This window comes from Petaurus breviceps, unplaced genomic scaffold (assembly GCF_028583685.1).
Source record: "Petaurus breviceps papuanus isolate PSGF00001 unplaced genomic scaffold, PetGlider_PUasm1.0 173, whole genome shotgun sequence".
Classification (NCBI taxonomy): Eukaryota; Metazoa; Chordata; class Mammalia; order Diprotodontia; family Petauridae; genus Petaurus; species Petaurus breviceps.
Genome location: NW_027185759.1, coordinates 20,415,723 through 20,437,781, shown reverse-complemented (window position 1 = coordinate 20,437,781; position 22,059 = coordinate 20,415,723). Strand labels below are relative to the sequence as shown.

At 45.3% G+C, this 22,059-nt stretch overlaps 1 protein-coding gene across 3 annotated transcripts in view; it reads left to right on the top strand.

Moving 5' to 3' along the window:
- Positions 1 to 18,557: 18,557 nt before the first annotated feature.
- The window catches only part of LOC138157740 (E3 SUMO-protein ligase KIAA1586-like), a 50,788-nt gene continuing 47,286 nt past the window's right edge, over positions 18,558 to 22,059 (top strand). The window contains exons 1-2 of one of the 3 annotated variants that reach the window (XM_069083495.1): positions 18,558 to 18,759; positions 21,358 to 21,416. The gene's annotated coding sequence lies outside the window, so the exon portion shown is untranslated. Of the gene's footprint in view, positions 18,760 to 20,605; positions 20,720 to 21,357; positions 21,417 to 22,059 lie in introns of those variants that run through there. The other 2 variants (XM_069083493.1, XM_069083496.1) reach the window with 2 other exon arrangements.

Below are 22,059 nucleotides of genomic sequence, written 5' to 3'. Positions count from 1 at the left end.
TACAGAGGGTACCGTAATGTAGCGTGTAGCGCAGGGGATCACCTTCACTACAGTAGCAATCTCAATAGGGCTTATTTTCGGGGGAGGGCTTATTTTGGAGGAATCTTACACAGTAAGGGGAGGGCTTATTTTCAGGATAGGTCTTATTATTGGGGAAACACGGTAGCTGTGTAACCCTGAGCAAGGCGTTCAATGTCTCTGAGCCTCGATTTCCTCATATGTAAAGTGGGGATGATAATAGCACCCACCTCTCTCATTGTGAGGGTCAAACAAGATAATATAAAGTGCTTTGCAAACCTTGAAGCATTATGTGAGATGATCAGATAATCTATATATTAATCTGATGTAATTATATATCAGATCAATTATATAAGCATGAACTATGGCAATAGTTATCATCATCACCATCATCATTATATCCAAAGTGACCAGAAGAATTTTTCATAAAAATATTCATTGTACTGATTGGATTTTCCCCTTGACCTGTTTTCTGGATAGGTAGTTTTCTTTTTGTTTTGAGTTTGGTTTTCTTTTTTGGAGGGGAGAAGGCAAGGCAATTGGGGTTAAGTGACTTGTCCAAGGTCAAACACCCAGTAAGTGTCAAGTGTCTGAGGTCGTAGTTGAACTCAGGTCCTTCTGATACCAGGATCGGTGCTCTATTCATTGCGACACCTAGCTGCCCCGATAGGTATTTTTAATAAACATAGCTAGCAAGCATAGGTAGGGCTCTAAGAATTTGCTTAATGTTCTTTACATATATATTTTCATATTTAGTCTTTACTACGGTCATTGAATTTTATCCCAAATCCATTGTTTTCTCTTACCCAGTAATGCACCATCCTGCAAATAGATCTAAATACCCACCTGTGTCTGGCCTGTCTCTGAACTATTCTAGTCAAATAAAAGAGGGATTCATTTTCATATGGATTACATTTCACACCTGTAAATTGCATGCCTATATTGTACATAATAGTCACCACCTGTAGGAAACATGTGGCTTATTTGGCCATGAGCGCAGGGCCTTTGTTCAATGAATATTTACAGCCTCCCCTGGAATGGGTCAATCAGCTTTGCCAAAATCAAAGAAAGCTATGAAGCACCATTTAATATTAACAGAAATGTGGGCAGACTTGGAGAGGACCTTATTAAACACACACACACACACACACACTGTAATAGTAATGAAATTTGAAGATCCTTTTGTATTGCTAAGCTGAGAGATACTTAGCACCTAGTTTCACATTAAGCCTCTATTAAAGAAAAAGAAGGTATGAAGCCCTGTTGCTGATGTAACAGGAAGGGGCTGAACAGGGAGGAGCAATACTGTATATAAGGTAAAGCCCCCGTTGGGAAAGTCAGAACTTCTTGGGATGAGCACCTGAAGGCTGGGCTGCTGCTGCTGCACCGGAACTTCCATGAAGAAAGGGATTTTGATTTTGTGACTTTCGGTTTTGCTTTGGAGCTCTCTTTGGGAAGAGTTGTGCAATTTGGCCAGATGAGACTCTGGGCAGCTGTTGCCCAGAGGTTTTCAAAGCCCTGGCTTTGAAAACCCAGATGTTGGTGCTTCCCTCTCTGGTAACTAACTAGGTATGGATGTGATGGTCAGACAGCTGGAAGCCCTGTCTGCCAAATTATGTTATTTTCTGTTGAGTATTAACTGATGGAATTGTGATTTCTTTGTGATTGTACTTTGTGATTGAATTAAGGACTCTGTGATTGACTAAATGAATGTACTACCCATTGAACAAAGGATCTGAGCTCAGGGCCAAATAAGCCACATGTTTCTTACAGGTGGTGACTATTACATAGAATATGGGCATACAATTTACAGTCAAGCCTCCTTAATGATTGAATGATTGAGTAAGGAGGCAAACTTCCTTAAAGATGATTGAATGATTGAGTTACTAAATGATTGCACTTTGTTGAAAATTATTGTGACCACTTTGGTGAAAACTATGTGGCCATTTTAGTGATAAGTCATTGTGAATGCTGTATTTTGTTTTTCTGTGATAAATTGTAACATTGTGAATGCTGTACCTTGATTTTCTGTGAATGTTTTGCTCTGATTTGTTACTGAATAAATAGAATGTTCACTATAATATGTAATCAGAACCTTGAAAACTATTCACAGCAGCCGTCCTCTGGAAAGCTGTTCATGCTTGGCTTTACACACACACACACACACACACACACACACACACACACACACACACACCCCAAAACCAAAGGCCATTTGTATTTGTGGTTATTGTCTCCACAAGTGACAAGCACACAGAAAACCTAAACCTACTAGAAGGGACTAAGTCTTAGAATGGCCGAGAAGGACATCCAACCAATTCCCTTCTAATGCTGATGTTGTTTCTCTGGTTGAAATGGCACCAACCAGGCCATTGACAGATAGCCCAAAGGTCCAGTTCCCACAGCCTCCAGGGTGGTCCCCTAAAGGACTGTTCCCAAAGCACCTTTCCAAAGTCTTCTCACCTTGGAGCCACAGCTTTTGTTGAGTGTGAATATTTAGCTTGAAAAAGATTAGTCTATGATCAGTCCAGTACTCTGTACTACACACCTCCTTCATCGGTCTCACATCCTGTCTATTCTTTTTGTTTTTTTAACTTTTTTTGTCTTTATTAATTTGTTTACTTTTAGTTTACAAGATTCGTTACCACAATTCCTTGAGTTTCAAATTTTCTCTCCCTTCCCCCTTCTTTCCCCCCCCCCCATCAAGGCATACAATCAAGTATAGTATCTGCAAATACTTTCACACTAGGCATTAGTCAAGTTATAAAGAAGGATTGTAACAGATGGAATGAAGAATGGGAAAGAGGAAAAAAAAACCAAACAAGAAAAAGAAAAAGGGCAGGTAGTTTGCTTCAATCTGGGATCAGTCTCAGTTCTTTCTCTAAATGTAAACATCTCTCTCCATCATGGGTGTTTTGGGTTTGACTTATGTCTCTGGATTGCTGAGAAGAGTCCAGCCTATCAAAGTTGGTCATCACACATATGTTGTGTCTGTAATTGTGTACAAATTCCTCCTGGCTCTACTCTTCTCACTCAGCATCAGTTCATATAAGCCTCTCCAGGTAAATATGAAGTCCATTTGCTCCTCGTTTCTTATTGCACAATAGTATTCCATAGCATGCATATACTACAACTTGTTCAGCCATTCCTCAATTGATGGGCACCCCCTTAATTTCTAATTCTTTGCTACCACAAAAAGAGCTGCTATAAATATTTTTGTATAATATAGTTTTCCCCACTTCTATGATCTCTTTGGGATACAACCCTAGAAATGGTATTGCTGGGTCAAAGGGTATGAAATTGTTTATAGCCCTTTGAGCATAATTCAAGATTGCTTTCCAGAATGTTTGGATCAGTTCATAACTCCACCAGCAATGCATTAGTGTTCCAACTTGTCCACATCCTCTCCAGAATTGGTCATTTTCCTGTTTTTTCATCTTAACCAATCTGACTGGTGAGATGTGGTACCTCAGAGTTGTTTTGTTTTGCATTCCTCTAATCAATAGTGATTTAGAGCATTTTTTCATATGCTTATAAATATCTTTAATTTCTTCCTCTGTAAATTGCCTGTTCATATCCTTTGACCATTTATCAATTGGGGAATGACCTGTATTCTTATAAATTTGACTCAATTCTCTGTATATTTTAGAAATGAGTCCTTTATCAGTGACATAATATACTGTCTATTCTTACAATGACGTAGCCTATTAAATGCCAGTATTTGCTGCAAGGGTGCATCCATGAAGTTTTATCAGATGTAGGTAAATGGAAGGTAGTGTTGGTGATGAGAAGGTCATGAGATACACAAGTCTTCAATATTAAGAGACCGTTGCTGTCGCTATTTCCAAAGCTATAAGTGTGCCCTCTCTTAGCACATTGATTATGAGAATCTTCAGCTCTTCATAAAATTCTGCTTTGACCTTATCGGGGTTCGTCATGGTGGGAACATAGGCACCAATGATGGTAGCATGGCACTTTTCTGCAAGTGGCAATCGCAGTCATGAGCCTGTCACTCACTCCTTTTGGGAGACATAGAAGCATGCTGACTAGATTAATTTTGCTTGTGAAACCTATGCCAACTTCATGGCATTCCTTTCACTATAAACACTCCAGAAGGTGTATCCAGCTCCAACTTCGGTAAGCTGGCCTTCATTTGCCAGTCTTGCTTTACTCAGAACTGCTGTTTGGATGTGATATCTGCTGTGTTCTCTCTCGACTTTCAGGTGTACTGGATTTTGTGTTGTCCATAAGCATGCACACATTCCATATGGTGATAGTGAGTGGAATCATCTTAGTGAGAGTTTTTGTACATCTTTCGTGTTTTGACCACAGGGTGGGATCCCCACCTGCTGCAGCAAGCTGACCATCCTTTTCTAGTCCCTTCCTCATGCCAGGACATGAGCAGTGTGATCCTTAAAAAAGGCTGCTCAGCCTAGGTAGCTGCTGAATCCCACTGCTACTTTAGTCCAGTGAGAAGCAGACTCTGCCCTGGGCTGCCTGTGGGCAGGGCTGTGACCACAGCTCCCAACATAGCCACACCTCTTGCTTCATCACTTGCCCATTACCACAGGTCTTTGAGGGAGATAAAAATGATAAAATGGTAGGGGTGATGTCTTTTTTTTTTAAACAAATTTCCACATGAGTCATGTTGTGAAAGAAGGAATCAGAACAAAAGGGAAAACCCCTGGGAATTTTTTTTAAAAGAGAGAGGAAGTACTCTACCTTGATCTATATTCAGACTCTACAACTCTCCCTCTAGATGAAGGCAGCATTTTCCATCATGAGTCCCTAGGAATTGTCTTAAATCATTGCATTGCTGAGAAGAGGTAAGTCTATCAAAGCTAGTCATCACACAACGTTGCTGTTACTATGTACAATGTTCTCCTGGTTCTACTCTGGTGATGTCTTTTGATTCATGCATAAATTGAATTTAAGTGAGATAGAGTTGCACAAAGTGGTCAGCCTCCCTCTCTCTCCCAGGGTCTTCAAAGCTCGGTGGCAAGACAAAAGTCAAGATGATTGGTGATGGCTCAGAATGCAGTGGATGATCTCTGCAATTTCTAACCAAGCTCTAAGCACTGCACAGCACTGTCTTCCACTGCCTTCGTGGCCCTTTAGAACAAGCTGTTCAGGGGTGAAGTCAAGATGGCAGAGTAGAAGCAGGACCTCCCTGCAGCTCCGGCTTCCACCTTCCCCAATCCATGTAAAAAGGGGACTCTAAACAAACTCTGGAGCTGAAGAATGCACAAAATGACACAGAGAAGCTAACCTCCCACTGAAGACAGCCCGGCAGGCCAGCAGGAATCCAGCGCAGTGCTCTGGGAGCTGACCCCAGCCCCAGGCTGAGGCTTTAGCCCCAGGGTGGGCCTGACCAGCTGCTGGCCTGAGGGACTCCAGATCAGCAGCAGCTGTGGCTGTTTCCAGATTTATCAACACACAGATGCAAAGGACAAAGTGAGAGGTCAGTGCAGTCTGGACTTTGGGACCCAGTAAGTGGGAGTGTGTGGGCTTTTGCCCAAGGGGCGAGAAGCCGCTGAGATGCCAGCACAGCCAGCCAGTGCCATGTGGCAGCTTCAGCTCCTGGCCTGCAGAGTGTAGGGGGACCAAGCACCAGTCTAAGGAGTAATCACTCTTGCTTTAACCTGCTTGGATCTGTATTACAGTCTAGAGTGGAGGTCCTGGGGTGTGTGTCCAGCTTGCCAGAGCATGTGGAGGCTTCAGAGAGGGCACCCATCTAATACCTCCTACAGCTGAGAAAACCCCAGCGTTTGGGACGAAACCTCCCCTGTCTGGTGGCAGAGTCCTACTGTGGCAAAAAGCCCTGGGGTCAAGTGACTGAGGGGCGACATCACCAGGCAAAAGAAACAAAGCAGATAGAAGATTCCAACATTAGAAGATTCCAACAATTCCTATTTTGGGGACAAAAAGGAGCAAAGCATGGAACAGGAGTAAGACAGTGAAGTCAGAACTCCTGCACCAAAAGCTTCAAAGGAAAATACAAGCTGGTTACAGGCCATAGAGGACCTTAAGAAGCAGATAAGAGAAATGGAGGAAAAATTGGGAAGAGAAATGAGAACGAGGCAAGAAAATTACAAAATGAGAGTCAGCAGCCTGACTGAGGAAAACCATACCTTAAAAAGTAGACTAACTCAAATGGCAAAAGAGGCTCAAAAAGGCAATGAGGAGAAGACTGCCTTAAAAAGCCGAATTTGCCAGATGGAAAAAGAATCTCAAAAGCTCAATGAGGAGAATCATTGCTTCAGAATTAGATTGGAGCAAATGGAAGCTAATGACTTTATGAGAAATCAAGATGCTGTGAAACAGATCCAAACAAATGAAAGAATAGAAGCCAATGTGAAATATCTCATGGGAAAAACCACTGACCTGGAAAATAGATCCAGGAGAGATCATTTAAAAATTATTGGACTACCTGAAAGCCATGATCAAAAAAAGAACCTAGAAATCATCCTCCAGGAAGTTCTCCAAGAAAACTGCCCTGATGTTTTAGAACCAGAGGGCTAAATAGAGGTTGAAAGAATCCACCAATCACCTCCTGAAAAAGATGCCAAAAAGAAAACTCCTAGGAATATTATAGCCAAATTCTGGAATTCCCAGATTAAGGAGAGAATATTACAAGCAGCCAGGAAGAAACAATTTGAATATTGTGGAAACACAATTAGGATAACCCAGGATCTGGCAGCTTCTACACTGAGGGATCGAAGGGCTTGGAATATGATATTCTGGAGGTCAAAGGAGCTGGGATTAAAACCAAGAATCACCTACCCAGCAAAACTGACTGTCATGTTTCAGGGGAAAATATGGTCATTCAGTGGAATAGAAGACTTTCAAGCATTCTTGCTGAAAAAACCAGAGTTGAATAGAAAATTTGACATTCAGATACAAGAAGTAAGAGAAGCATGAAAAGGTAAACAGGGAAAAGAAATAATAAGGAACTTATCAAAGTTGAACTATTAACATTCCTACATGGAAACACAATAATTGTAACTGATGAAACTTTTGTCAGTATGAAACAGTTGAAGGGAATAGAAATATATATATATATATATATATATATATGTATGTATGTATGTCTATATAAGAGGGTATATGGGCATATGAATACATATGTGAATGTGTGTATATATGTTTACAGGTATACATAGACAGAGGGCACAGGACCAATTTAACATGAAGGGATGATACTTAAAAGGTGAAATTAAGAGGTGAGAGAGGAATATAATGAGAAGAGATGGGGAGAGACAGAATGGGGTAAACTATCTCATATAGAAGAGGCAAGGAAAACTGTTTTTTTTTTTCATTCCCCAATGGAGGGGAAGAATAGGAAGGCAAAAGGGAATGGGTCAACCTTATTCTCATTGACTTTGGCTTGGGGAGGGAATGACATACACACTAAACAGGGTATCTCACCCTACAGGAGAGTAGGGGGGAAGGGGATCAGAGGGGGGATGATAGAAGGGAGGGCAGGCTGAGGCGGGGAAGGAAGTTGGAAACATCCACTTTTGAAAAGGGACAGGATCAAAGTAGAGAATAGAACAAGTGGGAGGTGGGAAAGGAGGGAGGGAAATATAGTCAGTCTTTTACAATATATCTACTATGTTACTGTTTTGCATTAGCTACACATGTACAACCTATACTGAACTGCTTATCTTCCCAGTAAGGGTGGGTGACAAGGGAGGAAGGGAATGAATCTGGAATTCAAAGTTTTAAAATCAAATGTTTAAATATATATACTATTATTAATACTATTTTACATGTAATTGGGAAATAAGATATACAGGCACTGGGGCATAGAGATCCACCATGCCCTACTGGAAAAGTCGAAAGGGGTATGGGAGAGAATATGGGAGAGAGCAGGTTAGAGGAGGGGATATCCTGTGGGGCTGCTATTTTGGGGCGGTGGGTAGGGGAAATGGGGAGAAAATTTGTAACTCAAAATCTGGCGGAAATGAATGGTGTAAATCAGAAGTTAATAAAGCATTTGAAAAACGGAAAAAAAAAAAAAAAGAACAAGTTGTTCATAGTCACCTACTCCACCTGGGAAGTCTTCACATGCTTGGGGTAGACACAGCCTCCCAGCTCACTCCCAAGTTACCCTTGACCTGATTTAGCTCATCCACCAAAATGGTTTTACTTCTGGATGGCCGTTGCACATGCTACAGCTTCTTGGAGCTACGGGTGAGAGATGGGTGGTAGGTAGACACCAAAGGTGGATGAGCATCCCTATAAAGGGTTCAGCAGCCCTTACACCTAGAGGTGCTAATTTTCCCTTAATGCCCCAACATAACTTTATCACAAGTAGATATTTCTACAAAGAGGAGGGGAGGGGAGGGATTGACACTTGAACCTCACTCTCATCTGAACTGGTCAAAAGAAAGAATACACACACACGGAGTGAGGTACAAAAACTCATTTCACTCAACAGGAAACAGGAGGAAAAGTTGAGAAGGGGACAGGGGGAATTAGAGGAAAGGTATGTTAAGGGAAAGATTAGCCCTTAGCCAAACAAACCTTAAAGATGCTCAAAATATTAATGATTCTTTTTGAGGAGGCAAAGGATGAGAGTCTGAGGGAATGCTCACAAATTGGGGAGTGATTAATAAGTTAGAGTATATTAAGGTGATGGAATATTATTATGCTGAACTCTTTTCGGCACAATGACCAACCAAGACTTCTGGAGGACTGGTGAAACATACAGCCCAACTCTTGAGAGAGAGGAAAGGGATTCAGGATTCAGAATGAGACCCATTTTCTTTTGTTCACGACCAATGGGGAAATGTGGGTTTTGTTTTTCTTCTGTTCTCAAGGGCCCAGGATGGTAGAGCGGGGATTTGGGGTAGGAAAGTGAGAAGGATCTTGGCTGATTTAAAACATTATATTTTTGAAGAATAAACAAAATTGCTTCTCTTTACAATGTTGTTACTGCCCAAACTGTTTTCCTTGTTTTGTTGACTTGGCTGTTCACTAGTTCACGTAAGTTTTCCCAAGTTTCACTGAAACCATTCCTTCCATCATTCCGTATGGCACAACAGTTTTGCATTACAGTCACATACCATAATTTGTTTAGCCATGCCCTAATTGATAGGTACCCTTTAAGTTTCCAGGGTTGGTTGGTTGGTTGTTTTTTACTTCAAAAAGAGCTGTTTAAAATATTTCTGTACATATATGTTTTTAAACTCTTTCTTTGATTTCTTTTGTTTCCCCTTCTTGTCTCTTTTTATTTTTTAGTTTATATCATTCATTTCCACAAGATTTTGAGTTGCAAATTTTCTCCCCATTTTTCCCCTACTCACCACCCCAAAACAGCGATCTCACTCAATATCCCCTCCCCCAATCTGCTCTCTCCCATATCTTCCCCCATCCACCTCGAACTTTCCAGTAGGGCAAGGTGAATCTCTATACCCCAGTGCCTGTATATCTTATTTCCCAGTTACATGTAAAATAATAATAATAGTATATATTTTTTAAACATTTGATTTTTAAAACTTTGAATTTCAGATTCTTTCCCTTCCCTCCTTGTCACCCACTTTTACTGACATTTCCCTTCATCCTATCCCACCCCCACTTTTTCAGTTCTCTACTTTGATCCTGTCCTTTTTCAAAAGTGGGTGCTTCCAACTTCCCTCCCCCCAGCCTGCCCTCCCTTCCATCATCCCCCCTCTGATCCCCTTCTCCTCTACTCTCCTGTAGGGTGAGATACCCTATTTAGTGTGCATGTCATTCCCTCTCTAAGCCAAATTCAATGAAAATAAGGTTGACTCATTCCCTTTTGCCTTCCTGTTCTTCCCCTCCATTGTAACAGTTTTCCCATGCCTCTTTTATATGAGATAATTTACCCCATCTTGTCTCTCCCCATCTCCTCTCAGTATATTCCTCTCTCACCTCTTAATTTCACCTTTTAAGTATCATCCCTTCCTATTCAATTGGTCCTGTGCCCTCTGTCTATGTATACCTGTACACATATATACACACACTCACATATGTATTCATATGCCCATATACCCTCCTATATAGACATATATGTTTATATACATACATATATGTAGGTGTGTGTATATACATTTCTATTCCCTTCAACTATTCTCATACTGAGAAAAGTTTCATAAGTTACAATTATAGTTTTTCCATGTAGGAATGTTAATAGTTCAACTTTAATAAGTTCCTTATGATTTCTTTTCCTGTTTACCTTCTCATGCTTCCCTTACTTCTTGTATCTGAATGTCAAATTTTCTATTCAACTCTGGTTTTTTCATCAAGAATGTTTGAAAGTCCTCTTTTCCACTGACCATATTTTCCCCTGAAACATGACAATCAGTTTTGCTGTGTAAGTGATTCTTTGTTTTAATCCCAGCTCCTTTGACCTCCAGAATATCATATTCCAAGCCCTTCGATCCCTCAGTGTAGAAGCTGCCAGATCCTGGGTTATCCTAATTGTGTTTCCACAATATTCAAATTGTTTCTTCCTGGCTGCTTGTAATATTTTCTCCTTGATGTGGGAACTCTTGAACCTGGCTATAATATTCCTAGGAGTTTTCTTTTGGGGATCTTTTTCAGGAGGTGATGGATGGATTCTTTCAACTTCCATTTTGCCCTCTGGTTCTAAAACATCAGGGCAATTTTCCTTGAGAATTTCTTGAAGGATATTTCTAGGTTCTTTTTTTGATCATGGCTTTCAGGTAGTCCAAAAATTTTTAAATTATTTCTTCTGGATTTATTTTCCAGGTTAGTGGTTTTTCCCATGAGATATTTCACATTGGCTTCTATTCTTTCATTTGTTTGGATCTGTTTAATAGTATCTTGATTTCTCATAAAGTCACTAGCTTCCATTTGCTCCAATCTAATTTTGAAGGAATGATTCTCTTCAGTGAGATTTTGAGATTCTTTTTCCATCTGGCAAATTTGGCTTTTTAAGGCATTCTTCTTGTCCTTGGCTTTTTGAGCCTCTTTTGCCATATGAGTTAGTCTATTTTTAAGGTGTTATTTTCTTCAGTCAGGTTATTGACTCTCATTTCATAATTTTCTTGCATTGTTCTCATTTCTCTTCCCAGTTTTTCCTTCACCACTCTTATTTAGTTTTCTAAATCATTTTTAAGCTCTTCTATGGCCTGTAACCAGTTTGTATTTTTCTTGGAAGCTTTTGGTGCAGGAGTTCTGACTTTACTGTCTTCCTCCTGTTCCTTGCTTTGATCCTTTTTGTCCCCAAAATAGGAGTCTAATGTCAGGTTGCTCTGTTTTCTTTGTTTCCTTTGCTTGCTCATGTTGCCACTCATTTGCTTGACTTTTGAGTCTTTTGCCACAGTGGAATTCTGCTACCAGAGGGGGGAGCTTTTGTCCCAAACGCTGGGGTTTTCTCAGCTGCTGGAGCTATTAGTTGGGTGCCCTCTCTGAAGCCTCCACAGGTTCTGGCAAACTGTTCATGTACTCTAGGACCTCCACCCTAGACAGCAATCCAGATCCAAACAGGTTAAAGCAAGAGGGATTACCCCCTCAGACTGGTCACTTGGTCCCCCTACAATCTGCAGGCCAGGAGCTCTGAAGCATCCAATAGGTGGCAGCTGCACAGCCGTGGCTCCTCAGCCGCTTCTCCCTCCTGGGGGTAAAGGTCCGACCACACTCCCAAACTCCCGGTTCCCAAAGTCCACACTGCACTGACCTCTCACTTTGTCCTTAGCATCTATCTATGTGTTGATAATTCTGGAAACCACCACACTTGCTGGTGATCTGAAGTCCCTCCAGCCAGTGTCTGGTTGTGGCTGCCCCAAGGCTAAAACCTTTCATGTGGATGTTGAAAGGTTGGATTTCTACCTATCCATCTCCTTTGGCTATTGGTCAGTTGATGATCCCATGCCCTTCTGAGCTCCTTGAAGCTTAGCTTCTGACCCCAGGACTCAATAAAAAACTTCTCTCTGCAAAGTTAACACATGATTTCCTAGCTGCAAAAGTCAAAAGCCTTTTCTCTGTCATTTTCCTTCTTGACCTTCCTGCAGCTTTCTAACCCTACAAAGCACTCCACCCCTCCTGGATACTCTCTTTCCCTTGGCTTCCATGATTCCAACCTCTCCTGATTCCTCTCCTAAATGTCTGATAGTTCCTTCTCTCTTTGCTTTATTGGCTCATCACCAACATCCCTATGAGAATAACCCTCATGTCTCTGTCTCTCCTTTCTTCTCTCTCCCTTGGCTATCTGAAGGGGAAGGAGAAGGGACAAAAAGCTTACATGTGTCCAGCACATTAGATGCCATAGACAATATTTACACCATAGAAAGAATAGTAGTATAAAGGCTCAGGAATTCACAGAATGTGAAATGCAAGAAAGAAACCAGAAATAGAACCTTCAGTCTCAGATCTTCATGCACAAAGTCTACCAAACAAGAAAGGCAAAGGAGATAGAGATTCCAAGGCAAGTAACCTGAGACTTTACCTGATACCAGCCCTGAGTGGGGTCTGCAGTAACATGAATTTCTCTTAGGTAGTCACAGGAATTCTTCTCATCCTCGTTTTGACCTAACTTGTTATCCCATAATAGCACATCCAAGAAAGAGCATCCAAAGAAGTCGTATTCATCTGATAGGCCCCTTTGCTTTGCCTTTGTTGTGTAGAATCTGAGCTGAATTGTTGAAACTAGTCTGTTTCGTTGCTTTGTTAAGTTCAAAGCCTTAAGGGGTGACTAGGTGGCGCAGTGAATAAAGCACTGGCTCTAGAGTCAGGAGGACTTGAGTTCAAATCTGGCCTCAGACATGTAACACAAAAATTAGACGTGTGACCTTGGGCAAGTCACTTAATCCCAATTGTCCTCCAAAAAAAAAAGTTCAAAGCCTTATCACATGATAATCAGTCCATCTGTGTCATAGCAGGCTCCTTTCTAGTTCCCTGGGAATTTTCAAAACTTTCATATTTTTACAACTCTAGGTTATAATGAAAATTCTTCAAGTTCTGATCTTTGTTTTTTAACATGCCTTTTGCATCATGTGTTAATGATAGTGATGGACTATTCCTCCCACAAACTGAGCTGAGAGATTACATTATGTCAGCAAGCTTGTCACTTGGAACTCATCAAAATGATCTCGAGCCTTCGGTGATATGAAAAAAAAAATACATCAGGGAGCAAAAGCCCATAAATAATATCAGGCTTTATTGTCTAGTTCTTTGATTATTTTTTTTTATAAAAGATCTTCCTTTTCAAATGAGGAAATTAGTTTTAACTTAATTTCCAATACTCCTTTTTTGCACTGAAGCTGTCATTCAAATAAGTAATTTTCAACCAATGGTCCCAGATTGGATTTTCTCACAAAGGTCTTTTCTCTTTCTAATTTTATTTTCACTTTGAAAAATTGAGGAATACCTAGTGAGTAGAATGGCATTAATGTACGATTTAAATTTTTAAAAGCCCAACTTACCTTTTATTTTTACTGTTTGAGAAATATGTTGAGTCAACCAATATATTGTACTCTTATTGTGTGCAGGGGACCAGGGCCAGGCAATTGGGACACAGGGGTGGGAGGGAGGACAAGAAGCTTATCTGTTAGTGGGAGATCCAATATGTACAAAGATTAAATATGAAGCAGTTTTAGGAAAGAAAAGACTATTAACTGAGGGATCAGTTATATGTATACATACGTACATACACACATGTATGATGAATATACATATATCTATGTCTGTCCACATTCCGTTCTTATAGAGGCTGATAACAAGTCAACAAAGACATGAGCAAAGGAAGTGTCAGACGTTTAGGAGAGGAATCAGGACGGGGTAACATCATGGAGGCCAAGGGAGAGGAGGGTATCCAGGAGGGTTGGGGTGCTTTATAGGGTTAGAAAGCTGCAGGGAGGTCAACATCTATACACAGAGAGAGAGAGATGGAGATGGCGATAAAGACTGAGATAGAAATTTGCAGGGTGTCCTGAAAATCTAAGCTATTAAAGCTTAAAGCTACCGTGAGACTATTGGAAAACCCTGTATAGTGTATGTATGTATGTATGTGTATATATACATATATATATATATGTTTGTATATGTGAGTAGGTATACACACATAATATATTATATATAGAATATGTGTGTAATATGTACAATAAGATCTATATGGGGGACATGTGATAAGGAGCAATCAGGGGAATGATAAAAGGATTGTCACATACCAGAGAGGGTGTGCTTTCGATTAGGTAACAAATATGTAGTGAACCAAAGGTGTTCAGTTGGGGTGGGAAAGGGTAATGGGAGTATTCCAAGACTGGTAGTAACAAGGAAGGATCAGAGAAAGAAGAGGGACAAAGAGGCAAGGAATTTGAAGGTAAAAAGAGGGTGGAGCGCAGCTGAGCTGCCTAGGGGTCAAGTCTGCAAAGGAGGGAAAGCATGTTGAGCTGGAAAGGCTGGTCTTCTGGAATAAGCGCATTTCTCTTCCTGGTGGGTTTTGAGAAGCTTCGACTCTTACTAAAAAGGTCCTGTAGTAACTTGAGGTAAGACGTCACTAGCAGACAGGAGGAGGGCCACACTGTGCATGAGAATGTCCCATGTCTGAGACATCCTCCACCAGCCCACACCTTTGTCAAGCATCGTTTCTCTGTTTTATGCTTTGGTTGATAGTTGAACAAACTCAACTTTCTGGTTGTCTGTCCAATAATATTATGGGCTGGTTGTATGCATCTTTCATGTGCAGCCTGGGTCTTTTTTGGCTTTTGGCCCCTCCTAGCCCCTGTCTTCTCTGCAGCTTGGGGCCATCTGGAGAAGAGACAGCAAAGCTCAGGTGACCAACCCTATCCTCTGTCAAATTGTACCCTCAGGAGGATCTAGCAATGGAGCATCTCCAGATATCGCTTTTGCTCATTTCATGGCAGATTGTAACTGCCTTGGGTGCAGAAGCTGTCTTATTTCATCAACAAATCTCCACCCCTGATTGATATCATTGACCGGACTTTACATCACTTTCTGCTTTCCAAAGAAGTTAGAATGGTATTGCATGCCCACAGTAGGTCCCATCATTGTTCACATTCTGGTGGGATGGGGGTATTTTCCGGCCCACCTTCCTGGGTGAAGGGCAGGGAGAGGGACCCTTCTGTGAGGCTTCATCCTTCAGTGGTTGAGAATTTGATTCTTATCAGAAACAGCTGGTGACTTGAAATTTCAGGCTAGTGTAGTGTACTCCTCAATAATGAGCTAAACATATCATTGGCAGTACAGTGGGAACTGTGTTTCTTCTTGTTTTGTTGGAGGCTAATCTCATCTCCCCACAATGGAAGTGCAGTGACCGCATCCCCACCCCCACCTCCCAGGGGCTCACCGTGTTGTGCCAGACTTGGTGAATACACCCAGTCACTTAGCTCACCACAGCTCACAGCTCCTGAGCTCAAGAGACCCACCAGCATTAACCCCCCAGAGGCAGAGATTACAGGTGTGGGCTACCAAACCTGTCTGAGAATCCGTTAAAGATAAAGGATTTATATTTGATTCTGTGGGATTAAGGGCTTTAAAACACTTGTCAAAATAATTGGAGAAAAATCTATTCTGTGATTCCCAGAACATGAAGGGACTGTGGTGAAATGTTTTCTCCTCAAACTCAGAAAGTATCTGGCTGAACTTCACAAGCTGGGGCTGAAAAGATTAAGAGTCAGGAGACTGAGGCTCCAGCTCCCTTGTGATGATTGATGTGGGCAAGGCCCACCCTGCCTGGCTTAGTGCCCTGAATGCAGGATTTTGTCACTAGATGGCAATACCCTCAAGCCAACAGTCAGTGGGCCCTCAGAGGTTATTTAGGACGTACACAGTGATTTTCCCAAAAGCTGGAAGTACCCCCATTGCTCACCAAGGGGGTGGATGGTGGGATATGAGCCCATAAGCCCAAATTACTTCTTCCCATAGGCTAAGGCTCCTGGCCCTTCAGTTATGCCTCCAGGTTCAGTATAAAGGTAGGAATATGGTCTATAATATGGGTGAGGGCTGGACTTATGATTTCACTGGCATAGGGAACTCTCCAGTGCAGAAGCTCTCTCTACCAATATAGGTCACACCTCCTCTATAGCTTCAAACACTGAAAAGTTAAGTGACTTGACCAGGATCACACCACCCAGTACATGTCAGAGTAGGATTGGAACCCAGGGCTTGCTGCCTCAGAGGCCAGCTCTCTTTCCACTCTATCCAGTGGCCTCTCATGGCCCAGTTTATGCTCCAAATCGGCTAAATTAAGAAAATATCTTATCTACAAGTCTGTACCCAACCACACATTTTAGACATCTCTTGCTATTTATTTCATTGATTAACCTCATTTATAAGCCTTAGATGATGGACTTTTCAGTCATCACATAACTTATTTAGATATAGTAAATAACCATTAATGGAACTGTGGCAAAGTAAAACTCAAGTGATTTTGCCCAGTTATCTCCCTTCCCTCACAAGTCCAGCCAGTTCCTGGGAGAAATAATAATGAGGGGGACTGCACATCTGGAACTCACCCAGAAGAGCTTGGAAGGCAGAGAGAGTGTGGGAGAAATTCTGCACCCACTGCCTGCCCAGATTGGGTTCCATACAGTCTGACTTTGGATGCCAGGCCATCTTGCATCACCCATACATCGGCCCCATCTCTGGAAATCAGCCACCATCACCCTCACAGCTCTTCAGGATCCCTCCTGGCTCCTTCATGGCAACCCCAACAATCACTAGGAAGTAGGAACTTTGAGCAGCAAGCAGTCAGGGGCTCCCAGGGGGCTGGCCATCTCTCCATTTCTGGCCACGTGGACAGAAAGGAATGGAAAAGAGGACAGAAGGGACAGAAGCCCCCCTCACGCTGCCCTCCTATAGGCAGAATCCCACTCTAATTCTGTTTCTAGAGAAGCTCCATCCCAGGCTGCAATTCATCATACCTGAGTAGCCGAACTTTTTAGAAGTCCTCCAACTCAGTTTCCCCTGTGGCAGTCCTTGGGACTTGTCACATTGCTACAGAGATGAGACATATTGCAAAAACCTGCTACAGTTGCCTTGCCAAATAATTTGAGCTTCTTTCCACCTCTTCAAAATGGGGAGCAATCATATATCTTGACTGGGGTGTTCTGGCTTAGAGAGCCAATCATTAAATTTTCAGTGTATTTACACCTTGGAAATCTGTAAACCCAAAAAATCTGGGCTTGATTGATCAATTTTGTTGTCTAGACTTAAAGTGTTAGTGATGCAGAGTAAACCTCAAAATGTGTCCTGCTTACATATGTTTACATCTGCCAGCACATCCCTGCCATACCCACACACATCAAAACCCCTGTGAACCAATAAACCCCATGCAAATTGCAAGGTATTTTTATTACACCAGTAAATGCAGTAGTTTGAGAACGCTGAGTTCTTAGGCAGGTACCTACTAGCTGTGTGACCTTGGGCAAATCATTTAACTTCTTTCTGCTGCCTCAGTCTTCTCATCTGTAAAATGGGGATAAAAGCACTTGCATCTCTGAGTTGTTGTGAGGATAAAACAAGGTGCTAACATAAAATGATTCGCAAACCTTAAAGCTCTCTATAAATGCCCATGATTAATGATGATGGTGCTAATTAAGCTAGTGCAGTCTTTGAACGGGCAATCACCTTAGTGACCAGGAGATGGAGCTGTAATCCTGGCTCTGACACCCTTTCAGCGAGATCTGTTAAGCAAGTCCCGCTTTGAGCCTTTTTGCTCATTTGGACAATGGACGTGATTCTTGTACTCTGCATAGGGAATTTATGAGTAAAATTCATTAATACTATGCAAATATCAAACTTCTTTCTGGGGGTCAAGTGGCGCCAAACAGGGCACTTTCCACAATTAATAGCCCTGTTCTGGGTGACTTCATCCTCTCGGTTTGGGGCCACCACTCTGGAACTGTGCTGTACCAGCTGCAGTCAGCCACTGAAATGTCCATGGTCCGCCCGATCTCGCTGGCCGGGATGACGCTTCTCATCCCCAGCTGAGGCGTGTACCCCGCCTCCACCCCAGCCTCCCCTGCCACGTTTTGTTCTGAGGACGATAATCAAACCATCACTTTGGGAAGGGGCATGGCCATTGACTCCCTTGGGAGCCAGTCATCATCGCTAGGACTTCCCTGGCCACCACTCCCTTATGGAAGAATGTAAACTCCTTGAGGGCAGAAACAGTTGCTTTTGTATTTGCATCCCTAGTTCTTAGCGCATTGTACTTGTACTTTAGTAGAAGCACATGTAAGCTTATTAACACTTCTCATTTCATTCATCCATTCATTGGAAGGAAACAGAGTTCATCTAGTCTAACCGGAACCTGAAACCTGAATAGGTGTGTAGGGAGTTTAGAGTGGAGTTGCTTTTTTATTTATTTGTCCGTGTATGTGTGTGTGTGTGTGTGTGTGCTCGAGCGCACTGGCGCAGGGGATGCTGGAGGCATTGGCAAAGAGCCAGGATGCCTTCAACTCCCCACAATGGTGCCAGAGAGCAGGGGGAGAGAAGGTATGAAATGGAACACACCTCTTCAGGTCCAATAGCCCCAGGGCCTGGGGGCGGGGTTAGTCAGCGTTTTAGGTGTAATAAGGGACTCCTACTCATACTTGCCCCTCCCAGTTCCAGCTGACCACCCAGGAGCTGTGGAGCCTGTTTGCAGACATACTTAGCTGAAGGACTGAAGTTTTGCGAGGATAACACTGTCTCCTTATTGGCCGCTGAGTCAGAGGACCCCCTGACTCATTGTATCTTTCAAAAGGAGCGACAGCTTCCAGCTAGGTCTCATGGACCGAGTCATTGGTTTGTATCTAGACCCTCCCTTCGGGGGAGGTGGCAGGGTGTGTGGAGGGAGTTCACTTTGGGTCCGAACCCCACTCCCATGTGGAGTGATCTGGGCCTCAGTAGGTGACTGAGGATCTACCCCAGCATGTGTCTAGGCTTAGTTTATAGGTCTGGAGGGCCTGAGTCAATTGTGGGAGGCTGAAAGCCTCGGGGAGATTCTTCCTCAGAGGAGGTAGCTACAGTCAAGTCTGGAATCGTCCCAATCTTGGCCTGTTTTATTGGCCACCTTGTTCCAGGAATTGTTTGGACAGTGCAGAGACAAGGTGACATCTAAGATGCCTCATGGCCATTATATTCTGGTGAGGTTTAAATGTCTGCCTCCTCAAATACAGCAACAGAAGTCTTAAGTTACTGAATCCTGTTTTAAGTCATGGTGTCAGTGTGTGCCGGTGAGAGTGTCTTGCATTTGGCATTTCTGTTGTGTGTAGGAATAAAATACCTGTCCATACCAGATTCATATTCTACACTGAGTACTTGATCAGACAAAGACACGGCAACCACCCAAACCTTAAGCTTAAGGGGACCTAATAAGCCAGAGACAGTGAGAAAAAGGAGCCAGCCTCTCCTTAGACAGAATCTGGTCTAACTGCAGGCCCGAGTCCGGAGTGGAGGAGCTCCTCAGGGGCAGGGAGTGGGTTCGGGACCCCAGTCTTACGGGACCCAAAGTGGACCCTGAAAATTAGACCAGAAGCTCGGATCCACTTCCTCTTGAAGACCTGGAACCGGGTGCAGCCCACTGCACTTTGGGGCAGTTCTCATGGCTCTTCAATTTTTTCCTGTGGTCAAGTCCAAGTCTTACCCTTTGCCCTTACACCCATTACTCCAAGGGTCGTGAGCCTAACCGGCCTCTGTTCTGCGTGCTGGCCGCTCACGGACGAGGATGGAGACCTTGCTCCCTCTCCCGCAGGTGACACGCCCGATCCTGCCGGGTTTTCTGATTGAAATGCCCCTCAAGCCCCAGTCCTGCCCTGCCGGGGAGTTCTCGGTGCCTCGCGGCTGGGCCGGATCACTGTGTCCTGGCCCGGCACGCAGGAGGGACACACTAAGTGCTTACTGCACCCGTCTTCCACCCCCCTGCGCGCCTCTCGAGTGCACCAAGTTACCGGGTCTCCGCGTTAGAAGGGGAGCTCCCAGGTCCAACTCGCGCGGGCTGATTGACGGGCTTGTCTCTGGGCATGCCCCGGGCACAGGCTACGGCACAGTGGCGTCGGCCTCCCGCGGAGCCCCGCGTCCCGGGAGCCTGCACACCTGAACTCGTCTGACTCACCGCTGCCCTGGGAGGCGCGGGCTGTTAATACCCCTATTTTACAGCTGAGGAAACTGAGGCAGGGACCACGACCTGGGCCACCCAGCTCCCAGGGGCCTCTTTCGAACTCCGAGCTTCCTGCCTACTAGCGCCCCAGCCGGAAGAAAGATTCATAAAGGAATTAATTGGCAGCGGCTGGAGTACCAAGCAGAGCGCACCCGCCCGGGCTCCAGGTTCCAGAGCTCAGGCGCGGCTGGGATGGAGGGAAAGGGGGGGGGGTGAAGGGGGCTCCTTCCCGCGCAGGCGCACGCCGCCAGTCCCTTGGCGCCTGCGCAGTGTCCGACCTCCACTCCCGCCCCAGCCGCGGCCGTTGACGGCCGTTGTCATTTGAAAGACGCGCGAGGCTCCGCGGGGAGCTGCGGGAGGGGGAGGAGAAGGGTGAGGGGAGGTTATGTCCTGCGCTTGAAAAATGCCGGGGCGGCGGCGCCTGCGCCCTGGAGCCTCAGAAGCCCCGCCCCGTCCGGCTCACCTCCCTGGCCCCGGGCTGGGGAGGAACGGGGGGCGGGGACGGGGCGGAGCCCGAGGCGGGGCGCGGGCTGCCTGGATAACCGAGAGCCCGCGGGAGGGGAGCGGGCCAGTGTCCTCTGTCTGCGCCGGGAGGTTGCCGGCCGGGTGAGTGTGCGTGCCCGTGCGGGGGGGGAGCGAGGAGAGCGTGGAGAAGGGGGGTGCTTCGGGCCCCTCCCCCGCGCAGCCCCCGGCCCTTCACCAGTCGGCGCCTCCGCTCCCCCCTGCTGTTCCCTGCCTCAGTTTCCCCTCCCTGCTTGTTTCTCCTCCCCGCCTCAGTTTCCCCTCCCTGCCTCTCCCCTCCTTGATTCTAGCTCCCCCTCCCTGCTTCTCCCCTGCCTCAGTTTCCCCTCTCTGCCTCTCTTTCCCCTCCCCGCCTCAGTTTCCCCTCCTCACCCCATCTCCCTCCACACGCTCCCTTCCCGGGTCTCCCCGCCCTGGGCCGGGACCCCAGGACCGTAGAACAATGTGCTGCTCCTCAGGCCCGTGGGAGGCAGCTGGGCCCCCCACCCCGCAGCCCCGGGGGCTCCAGGCCGTGCCTGCTGACCCCCGGCAGCTGCGGGTCACGGATGGGGGGGTTCAGTAAAAGCACCGTGGGTCTGGTCGGAGATTGTCACCCGGGGCTCCAGTCAGGCCAGCCCCTCCCGCCGGCCTCTGGGGGGCGGGGGCGGCCCGGCCCCCCCCCCCTCCGGGGGCCGCTTTGGGCCGCTTCTCCAAAGCTGAAGAACGTTTTCATTTTCTCTTAGGAGCATGAAGAGCTGAGAGGGGGAAGGCCCCAGCGCAGGCTCCCGCCTGGGTGGAGGAGGTAAGTAGTGGGGACCCCCCCCAGGTCAGTACAGCCTGGGGGGAGGGCTGCGGGGCTGCTGGGGCTGGGGTCTCCTCCCTGCTCAGTCTTCTGGCTTTGGGGGAGGCAGGAGTGAGTTGTGGGGGGGTCCCCACGTCAGTGCAGCCTGTCTGAGGGGGGCTGCGGGTCCGTGTGCGGGGAGGGTCTCCCAGCTGGTGCTTCTGGCTTGGGGGGGGGGGTGTTACAGGAAGTGAGGGAAAGCAGGAGCCATCAGCAAGGACTTTCTGAGTCGGGTGGGACGATCCTCACATCTAGTGGAAACAAAAACAAACCTACAGCCCGGCAAGACTTTCCCTAAATGGACCCATGTGGCAGAACTAGATAAGTTTCTTCCGTGGTACCAAAAAGGTGCCTCTCGATTCTGTGCACATACATTTGCTAACAGAGCAGCGATGTTCAGAAGGAGGAAACCTGGGGTGCTGTATCATGGAGGGGGAGCAGGCTGTGAGCCCCAGTCTGGTGGGGGGGAGGGGAGGGGAGCAGGCTGTGAGCCCCAGTCTGGTGGGGGGGGGGGGGGGAGGGCGTGGGCCCCCGTCTGGGGGGGGGGGGGGGGGGGGGGGGGGGGGGCGGGAGGCGTGGGAAGAGGGAGTGGAGAGACATCTCT